The sequence below is a fragment of the Euphorbia lathyris genome, chromosome 9 (genome assembly GCF_963576675.1).
Source record: "Euphorbia lathyris chromosome 9, ddEupLath1.1, whole genome shotgun sequence".
Taxonomy (NCBI): Eukaryota; Viridiplantae; Streptophyta; class Magnoliopsida; order Malpighiales; family Euphorbiaceae; genus Euphorbia; species Euphorbia lathyris.
The window spans coordinates 17,409,360-17,419,359 of NC_088918.1; positions in this window are offsets into that span (position 1 = coordinate 17,409,360).

The window sequence follows — 10,000 nt, forward strand, 5'->3', positions numbered from 1 at the left end:
GGGTGTTCAGTGGTTCGAAGGATATTGAGCTGGTTAATAGAACCCTCCTGGTTCTGATTCCTAAGATTGATAAGCCTTCTTCCTTTTTGCATATGAGACCTATCAGTCTTTGTAATGTTCTTTACAAAACTGTTACAAAGATTGTGGCTAATAGAATCCGTGGCATTCTTCCTGCGATCATTTGTCAGAATCAGGGTAGCTTTGTGCCTGGTAGACAAATGATGGATAATGTGGTGATCGCCCAAGAGATGGTCCACACGATGAAGATTAGGAAGGGGAGGAAAGGCATTGTGGCTCTGAAGCTGGATTTAGAGAAGGCCTATGATCGAATTAATTGGGATTTCTTGATGGAGAGCCTTGAGAGAGCTAGAATCCCGGACAGCTGGAGAAGTTTAATTAAGGTATGTATTTCTTCTCCTGTGTTTCAAGTTATGGTCAATGGGGATATGTCGGAGGAATTTTCCCCGGGCAGAGGAATCCGTCAGGGGGATCCTATGAGCCCTTTCCTTTTTGTTATTGCTATGGAGAGGTTCTCTCACCTGATTCAGGATGCGATTGATAATGGGAGTTTCCACCCTGTGGCGATCAACAGCTTCTGTCCCCAGATGACTCACTTATTCTTTGCAGATGATGTCCTTATCTTTCTTGAGGGTAATGAGGAGCAGTTGAGAGTCATTATGGATATTCTGGATTGTTTTTGTTCGGCCTCTGGGCAGAAGCTTAATATCCAGAAATCTAGGATGATGTGCTCTAAGAATATGAATCAGAGAGTCTGTAAGAGATTAAGTGATCTCTCAGGTATTCCTCTTACTGATTCTCTTGGGAAGTATCTGGGCGTTCCCCTCCATAGTGAGCGTGTGTCTAAAGGCTCCTTCAAAGAGACTTTGGATAAAGCTAATTCGAAGTGTGCCACTTGGAAAGCCAAGACTCTGTCTCTCGCTGGCCGCCTCACGTTAATTCAATCTGTTAATTGTGCTGCTCCCAATCACATCATGCAGGCTTTAAGCTTCCGGATCCTGTGCTTAATGATCTTGACAAGATTAACCGTAGGTTCCTGTGGGGGGAAGCTGCGGAGGGCAGGAAGATCCATCTTGTGCCTTGGAGTGAGGTTTGCCAGCCTAAAGATTCTGGGGGTCTGGGTATTAGGAAAGCAAAGGACAATAATAAAGTTTTATTAATGAAACTCCTTTGGCGTATGTGGCAAAACCCCTCCTCTCTTTGGGTTCGCCTCCTTTGTGGTAAGTATCGGAAAGACAAAATCTTCGGGGGCCCGAAAGAGAGAGTTGCTAATTGTTCCTTCCTCTGGAAAGGACTTAGTGCTGTGTTTGATGAGTTCTGCTTGGGAGTTGGCCTGGAGGTGGGGAATGGTAAGTCCATTAGTTTCTGGTTTGATAACTGGATTGGGGATAAACCGTTAATTGAGGTGTGTTCTTCCCCCCCGCCTAGTGATATACGCAACTGGAGGATTGCCGATGTGGTTGACTCGGAAGGGGACTGGATCTGGTCAAAGTTTGATACTTTCTTTAGCCTTGAGACTCTCCTTAGAATGCGGGGAGTGAAGGTGAGTAATCAAGAGGAAGACTTGGATAGGCACTGTTGGGCGCTGACTAACAATGGAGTTTATTCTTGCAAATCGGCCTTTGAAGCTTTCTCTCTCTTTAGATCTGATCCTCCCTCGGATGTGTGGAAGTCGATTTGGACCCTTAAAGTTCCTTTCCGTATTAGGAGTTTCCTGTGGCTGGGCGTTAAGGGCAGGCTTCTTACTAATTCGGATAGGCACAGAAGGCACTTGGCTGATTCTGGAGCTTGCAGTAGATGCAGAGGCCATATTGAGACTTTGTGCCATGCTCTTAGAGATTGCTCTAATAGTAAAGAGGTTTGGAGGAAAATTCTCCCACACCATATTTTCTCTTCCTTCATGGCACATTCTGAGGTCGACTGGTTCTCTGATGGTGTTAGAGGAAAGTTGCTTCCATACATGGAGCATGGTGACATTTTCTTTGCTATTATCTGTCACCAAGTTTGGAAATGGAGAAACGAGGAGATTTTTGGAGATAAAACTGTTTTTATGACAAACTTAGCTGATTTCTTCTCGAAAAAACTTTTCTCTATTATCGATAGTTTCAAAGGAGAGTCCCTTGCCAGAGCCTCTCAGTGTTGTGATGTCCATCTCGTGGGATGGAGCAGGTCAAGAGAGGGGGTTGTGAAGCTGAATACTGATGGTTCCTGCCTCAGTAACGGTAAGATTGCGGCTGGAGGTGTGCTTAGAGATGTAGGGGGCGTCTGGCTTTCTGGGTTCTCCCAGAATTTAGGGTTGGGTTCTTCCTTTTCTGCGGAGCTCTGGGCTATTCTTACTGGAATCAATCTTGCTAAAAGGCTGGGTGTTAAGAGGCTCTCTGTGGAGTCTGATAATTTGGAAGCAATCAAAATGATTTCTGAGAATCATTCTATGGGTCTTAACAGTCGCAACCTCATCAAAGCTATTATAAGGCTTTGCTCCTCCTTTGAGTTCGTAGAGTTCAGACACATTTTTAGAGAGCAGAATCGTGTTGCTGATCGCTTGGCGGCGGCGGGCCATGAAGGGACGTTAGGCGTTACTACCCTTCCTGTTTCCCCTAGTTTCATCTCTCATCTTCTCTTAGAAGATAGGATTGGGGTTAGCTTCCCTAGGCTAATTCCTAGGTAGTTTGTTGTTATTCGTTTTTCTTTTCCTTTTCTACCAAAAAAAAAAAATAAAGAGAGAAAGTTCCGAAAATTGTGATTTTTGTAAAATCGAACACACAAATCCAAAAATGTAGTACTAAACAAATTTAATTATTGGAATTTTTTAATTTGAGGTTATTAATGGTCAAAATTGACAGTGATAACCTAAAATAATTTTGCTAATGACGAGAACCTTAATTATCTTTTAACAAAAAACAAACAAACACCCATTTATAAGTCGGTGAAACTATAGGATTTGTTGGCTCAAAATAAATAAATTTTATTTTCATGTATATAGAAAGCTTATATTTAATTTTAGGGTATAGTTTCCTTTTTTCTAAATAAAAGAAATAAAAATGATGAAAAATATGAAAAATTAAAATAATAAATATATATATAAACAAACCTCTAGCTCGGCGAGCTAGAGGCCGGTCCTCGCCCGGAGCCCGTTTTCGGTCACCGACTTCTCTAAACGCATCCGGACACAACCACGAGCTAACCTACGAAGCCTAGCCCATCCCCACACCTAGGCCCAAGCCTTAAGAGTCTCTCTAACCACAAGGTAGTGGGGTGATGTGGCATGGAAGTTAGTGGTGGTTTGTGGAGGTTGAGGAAGTTAGTAAGGTGGCAAGTTAGTGGGCAAAGTTAGAGAGAAAAATAAGGGTTAGTTGGTGATTAATTACACAAATTGCCCTCTTAAAATGCTATAAATAGACCCTCCATTCTTCATAATTATTCACTCACCCAACACAACAAAACCCCCTTCTTAAAGGTTCTTTCCAATGCTCTCCTTTTAAGTTCTTAGTTCTTGAGTTCTTCCTTTTTGTTCTTCATTTTTCTTAGCTTTAATTCCTTCTTTTAGCTTGCCTTTAGCTTTAATTCAAGTTCCAATAGACTCTTTCCAAGTTTTTCAATTCAATCTAGCATTCCTAAGCCTTTAGTTTGCTCAATCCTTAGCTAAAATTCTGTTTTCAAATTAATTTTCCAGATTCGTCCAGTTATTTTCAACTCTCAATTTCGTCCATTTAAATTCATTTTGTGCTTTCAATTCCTTAAACAAAGTTGTTCCTGACGTCCTGAGGTTCAATCTAGTGTATTTATTTTCCCAATTCCGTGCTCAGAAACTATAGTTACAAGCCAATCTTTACACCTCAAATTCTTTAAGCATTCTGTTTTCAGTTTTTCCAGGATTCACCCAGTGATGTTCTAGGCATATTTTCATCTGTTTAAAATTTGTTTCAGCCTTCGATCCCTTCTAAATATATGTTTTTGACATCCTGAAGTTCGATTTAGCCTTTTGATTCCGTATTCGTAAGCACTCATACGGTTCTCCCGAAGTTGAAGGTCAAATCTGCCCCATTGTTACCTACCATAAGTCAGAAATTGTCAAGATCAATTCCGCTCGTGCCAATCAACCGCGGTGGTCCGAGAACCTCGAACCGATACCAAAATTCAACGTCCAGCCGAGATAGCTATTGTGGCTCCGAGTTTATCGTTGAATTCCAAATTATTATTATTATTTACATTTCAATTCCTTGTATTTGATTTGTTTTTCCAATTCAATTGAATTAGCTATATGTTTAGTATAGAATTTTTTCAATTGTAATTAATTTCATTTTTTTATGCTTACTTTGAATACATGTATTCAAACCTTGATTTATATCAATAAAATACCAATTTTTCTAAAATCTCGTGTCTATTTCACACTTTAATTTCCTTTATTTTTCCGTCTTTAATTTACCCACATGAGCTTAAATAAAAATAATTTATCTCGCAAAGTTTCTATAACGGCGCGAGAGACCCAAGAGCGACTTTTTCAATCCTTGTGTCCCTCGTCAGTCGCCTCGTTTAGATTTCAAGTTTTGGCGCGCAAATTCCATAAACTTAATCGTCTTTAATAATTGAGAAATAATCTTCTCTAGCACGCCCGCACCCTAACCACACGTGACAAGGTTGAAATTAGCATATTTCGAAAATATCACTAACAGGGTTATATTTAGAATTTATCCAATAAAAAATACAATCCAAATTAATAAAAACAATTAAATAATTTTTTTTATTAAATGTTGCAAAACCTCAATTTTTTAGCAATAATGTTATAGAAATAGAAATAATATTAAAGAAGAAATATTATTAAAAATCAGAACGATAATTTTATAAACATCACATATATAAATATTTTTGAAGAATTTATTTTTTGAGCTTTCCTAGTAATAATGTTATAAAAATATGAATAATATTAAAGAAGAAATATTATTGAAAATTAGAAAGATAATTTTGCGAACATTGAATATAAATAAATGGTTTTTCATGAAAAACTTTAAAATACTGCTTTTTTTAATTTTTTTTTTTGTTAAACTCTGCTGTTGTATAAACCTAATTAAACATTATATTTTTTTATAGTTTGGAATGAAACGATAAACCGAAACAAACATATTTTTAGTTACATTATTCTCTTTATAAGAAAAAGGAGCACATGGCCCAAAACAATTTCATTTTATATTTTTCTTGTGAGGCTATGGTTCCCTTTTGATGTTTGGCCCTTTTAGGTGTAGCAAAGCCCTCCTTTAGGTATAGGTGTTTTTCTATTATTGTTTACTTCCAACAAGAAAGTAGTTATGGTCCTTATGCCAATGTATTCATGTGATTGCATCATTGTATCTTATGGAATTAATGTGGATTAGTTATATCACCACCATTCTTAATCATTGCTATTACTAAGGAATCTCTTCTTCACCGTAATTCCAATTTAAACCTACCATTTACTAATCTACTCCACATTAGTACAAAATCCTCCCAAATTCGACCATTTCACTAAATTAGCTCCAAGCATTTTCCTTTTTCTTTTTAGAAATATGATTGGCTTAATACATCAGTTGTCTCTTGTTATTAAAAAAAAACTTAATTACCCGCCTGAACTTATATGGTGTCTCATTAATCTTCCAAACTTTCTATAGATTAAGTCTCTAAATCTATAGATATACCATAAAAGTGTAAAAAAACGAAAGTTAATTTGTTTTACAGATTTAGAATCACGAATTAAACCTTTATTTTTTAAGTTTTGAATTTTTTTTACGTGTCTAGACAAAATTGAAATGTCTAACACTTTAAACAAGTTCAAAGGCAAATGGATCACTGTAAGTTAAGCAAGTTTAGGGGGCCAATAAATCACTTTCAACGAATTTAGATTATAAGGGAACTAAATATACATTTTTTTTATTTTTTAGTTTAGAGGGTCAATCAAGAAACAAGTTGAGTAGGCTCTTGATATATTAAACCAATATAATTTAAACTTATGATATGATAGGCATTTTAGTGATACAATAGGTAGCTATTTAATACAAATTCTTCAATTCAGTATGAATTTTATATTGGAATTTAGGATGTTACACGACATCTATGACTTGAAAAGGAACTTTTTGAGTTGAGTTTGAGAGTGTAAAGAAGAGATCGGAGTTAGTGATCTCTCTTTGATGCCTAAGGTAGACGAGTTTGAAAGGAAGAATACGAAGAATAAGACAATTTTAAGGTTTAGTTCCGAGATATCTTAATTGTGCAACCATCTTATTCTATTTATAAGATGACGAGGTGCAGTTTAAGGAGAAGTAAGTTTCCATGTCCTAGCTGATGTCGTGGAAGGACTTAAAAGTAGTATATGCTAGACCACTAGGATTTGACGTATACCCACTATAAGCCATATATATCGGGATGATAGTTCTACTGAATTGGCGTGACTTCCTTATTAGTCCATGTGTTTGAGACGATTATCGTCCACTTGCCTTTGATCCGGACATATTAATTGGTCTACGTGATACACCCCTAACTGACTCCACAAATACGTGTAAGGACATAAAAAAGCGTATATCCTCTATAATGGGACCACTAGGATTTCACATATACCAAATATAGGCCGTATATCTCAGGATAACAGTTCTATTGAATTGGCGTGCCTTCCCGATTGGTCCACATGTTTGAGGCTGTTATCTTCTTTGATCTGAACGTATTGATTAGTCCACATGCTGTACTCCTTTATTTGTCTGTTATCAAAAGATCATCAATATCAACCAGGAACAATATTAGAGCCAGAACAAAATTTTCAAATGGTTAATGAACCAAAATGTGTTCAAATTACAATTTAGCTCATGTAGAATCTATGAGTAATATTAAATTCATTACAGATTCTAAATATACGGTAATTAGTAATGCAATATATATATATATATATATATATATATATATATATATATATATATAGACACCAATTTCTGTCGATAATTATAAATTTTTCGTTATTTTACCCTAAATCACGAGGTCAATGAATCCCAAACCCCTAAAAATATTTTCCCTAATCGGAAACAAAATAGAGCTACATATTTAGCTCATGCTCATCCCTTGGGTTTCATAAAGATCGACCAACATCCGATAAAATTCAGTTAGGTTTTTATAGATGATCTTGTAAAAGTTTTGTTTATGAGATAGCAGTTTTCTTTACGAGAATAACCGGATTGAGTTTTTGTGTTATTTCTTTCTTTCATGTTCTTAAAAGAAACATCATAAAAAGATGTATTTCCAATAATTTCTCTCCAAACTTATTTATAATTATGCATAATTAGTATGGTTGATATTTTTTTTTTTTGTGTGTGTGTGGATAATGGTGTTGAGAAATGATGCAATAAAAAAGCTTGGGAAAGAAGATGGATACCGAAGGAATCAGATTCTTTAATGATAAAATCAGAAATTGTTCAATATGTTATAATAGATAGGAATATTTGACCCCAATTATAAATACAATAACATGATATGCTACAATTAGGCCTTGGATTAAGATTCTTCTCTCTTCAATCATATTTTCTTCCTTTTCCTACCAATACACATTTTATTTTTAACACACAACAAAACCAAGAGGTATATAATATAATTATTGATGTTGTGCAATATGGGTGGATTTCTAGAACCTTCTTGAGTGATCTAAAATGAGAGTAATAGCTGGTCAGAGAGGGATTGATCGTTCGATGAATCCGCTCCCATACTTAAGTTAGCAAATATTGAAGAGGGATAAAGACAATAGGAATATTGATAACTGTGATGTTTATATATCTTTTGTGAATTATTCACCTTATATATATATAGGAGAGGGATCAGGTGAGAACCCTCCCCTAGGTGAGAACCACCCAAAACTACGTAGTTTTGAGTAGGAAAATAAAATAAAAAACGCTGCTACCTAGGAGATTCGAACCTGGGGAACCCTCCCCTAGGTGAGAACCACCCAAAACTACGTAGTTTTGAGTAGGAAAATAAAATAAAAAACGCTGCTACCTAGGAGATTCGAACCTAGGTCTCTTCATCCACACTCCATATTACTTACCACTGAGCCAATTGCTTTTTTTGTTTATAATATCGCGCGCTGCTTAATATACCACGGTCTTTTTAGCTTCCATTGTTTAATATTTGACGCATGCACTTATTAATATCGATTAAATATGCATAATAATGAATTATGAATAGAAAAAAAGTGCATAATAATGAATTATTAATAGAAAAAAAAAAGAAATGTGCATAATAATGAATTATTAATAGAAAAAAATCTAAGAATATGCTCTAATTTCTTATTTATTTAATTCCTTTATATTTTTGTAATTTATGTTATATAAGAAAATATATTTTTTAAAACATACATTATAACATATATTTAACTTTTAAAACACAAACTATGAAGTTTAGAACGTACGACATATTTTTAGAACATACATTATGTTTTTTAGAACACGTGTTATGTTTTTTCGAACATGAATTATAAATTATATTATAGAACAAATGAAAAAACGATCCAGATATCTACTGATTTTTTAGAACATTATACTAAATTTTTGGAACACAAACTATATATTTTTTAAAATAAACGTTAGAACATATATTTTAACTTTTAAAACACGAACTATGAAGTTTAGAACGTACGACATATTTTTTAGAACATACGTTATGTTTTTTAGCATGAGTTATAAATTATATTATAGAACAAATGAAAAAACGATCGAGATATCTACTGATATTTTTAGAACATTATACTTAATTTTTGGCACACAAAATATAAACTTTAGAACATACGTTATATTTTTTAGAACATACGTTATGTTATTTAGAATATGAGTTATAAATTATATTATAGAACAAATGTAAAAATGGTCCATATATCTTTTTTTTAAAAACATTATATTTAATTTTTAGAACCCAAATTATAAAATTTAGAACATATGTAACAATATTTAGAACATCGTCCTTAACATTTTAAAATATAAATTACAAGAATATAAATGAATTAAATAAATAAGAAATTAGAGCATGTTCTTAGATTTTTTTTCTATTAATAATTCATTATTATGCACATTTCTTTTTTTTCTATTAATAATTTATTATTATACATATTTAATCGATATTAATAAGTGCATGAATCAAAATTAAATAATAGAAGCTAAAAGGGCAATGGTATATTAATCAGCGCGCGATATAAAATTACAAGAAAAACAATTAGCTCAGTGGTAAGTTGTGTGAAGTGTAAACATAGAGTCTCAGGTTCGACCCCCAAGCAGCAGTGCCATATAGCAAACATCATTCCAGGTGTCATCGTTTCATTCGATTATAAAAGTCGCTAGCCGCTAGTCGGATGAACAAGACCTCCGAAGATTAATCGGGGATTAATCGGATTTGTATTTTTTTTATTTTTTAGATTATATTAAATAAATATTATATAAACACATTTAAAATATAAATTATACTATCTAAAAAATAATAATAAATATTACTTATATAATAGAAAAATATTAATATTTATTTTAAATAAATAATAAAATAGTTATTAGTTAATGCTAATTACTTCTATTATTTTTTTATTGATTGTAATTTATAAATTGAGCCGATTTTAACCCGTTTCAGTCGATTTTTTTTCTGTCTAAACTGATTTTTTTTCCGACTTGTCCGATTTAACCCGATTTGAACCGTCTAGACGGAAGAAAATCAGGCTCCCAACTTATGCCGATCAGTTATACAAAATCAGACGGTGTTGTAAAAATCACCGATACATCCGAGTTATCTGATCCGACCAAGTAACCCGTGACCCAGTCACCAATCCGGTTTGATGTCTGGTCCGGTTCTGATAACATTGGTATGACGTCTCCCTTGTCACACTTGATTCTTCCATTTTATTCGTAGGTCCAAAATGATGTCACTTCTATGAGGCATGAAGTTCCCTTTTACAAGCGTCACTTCCATCGCTTCTTATCTCCACATGAACTGCGACACA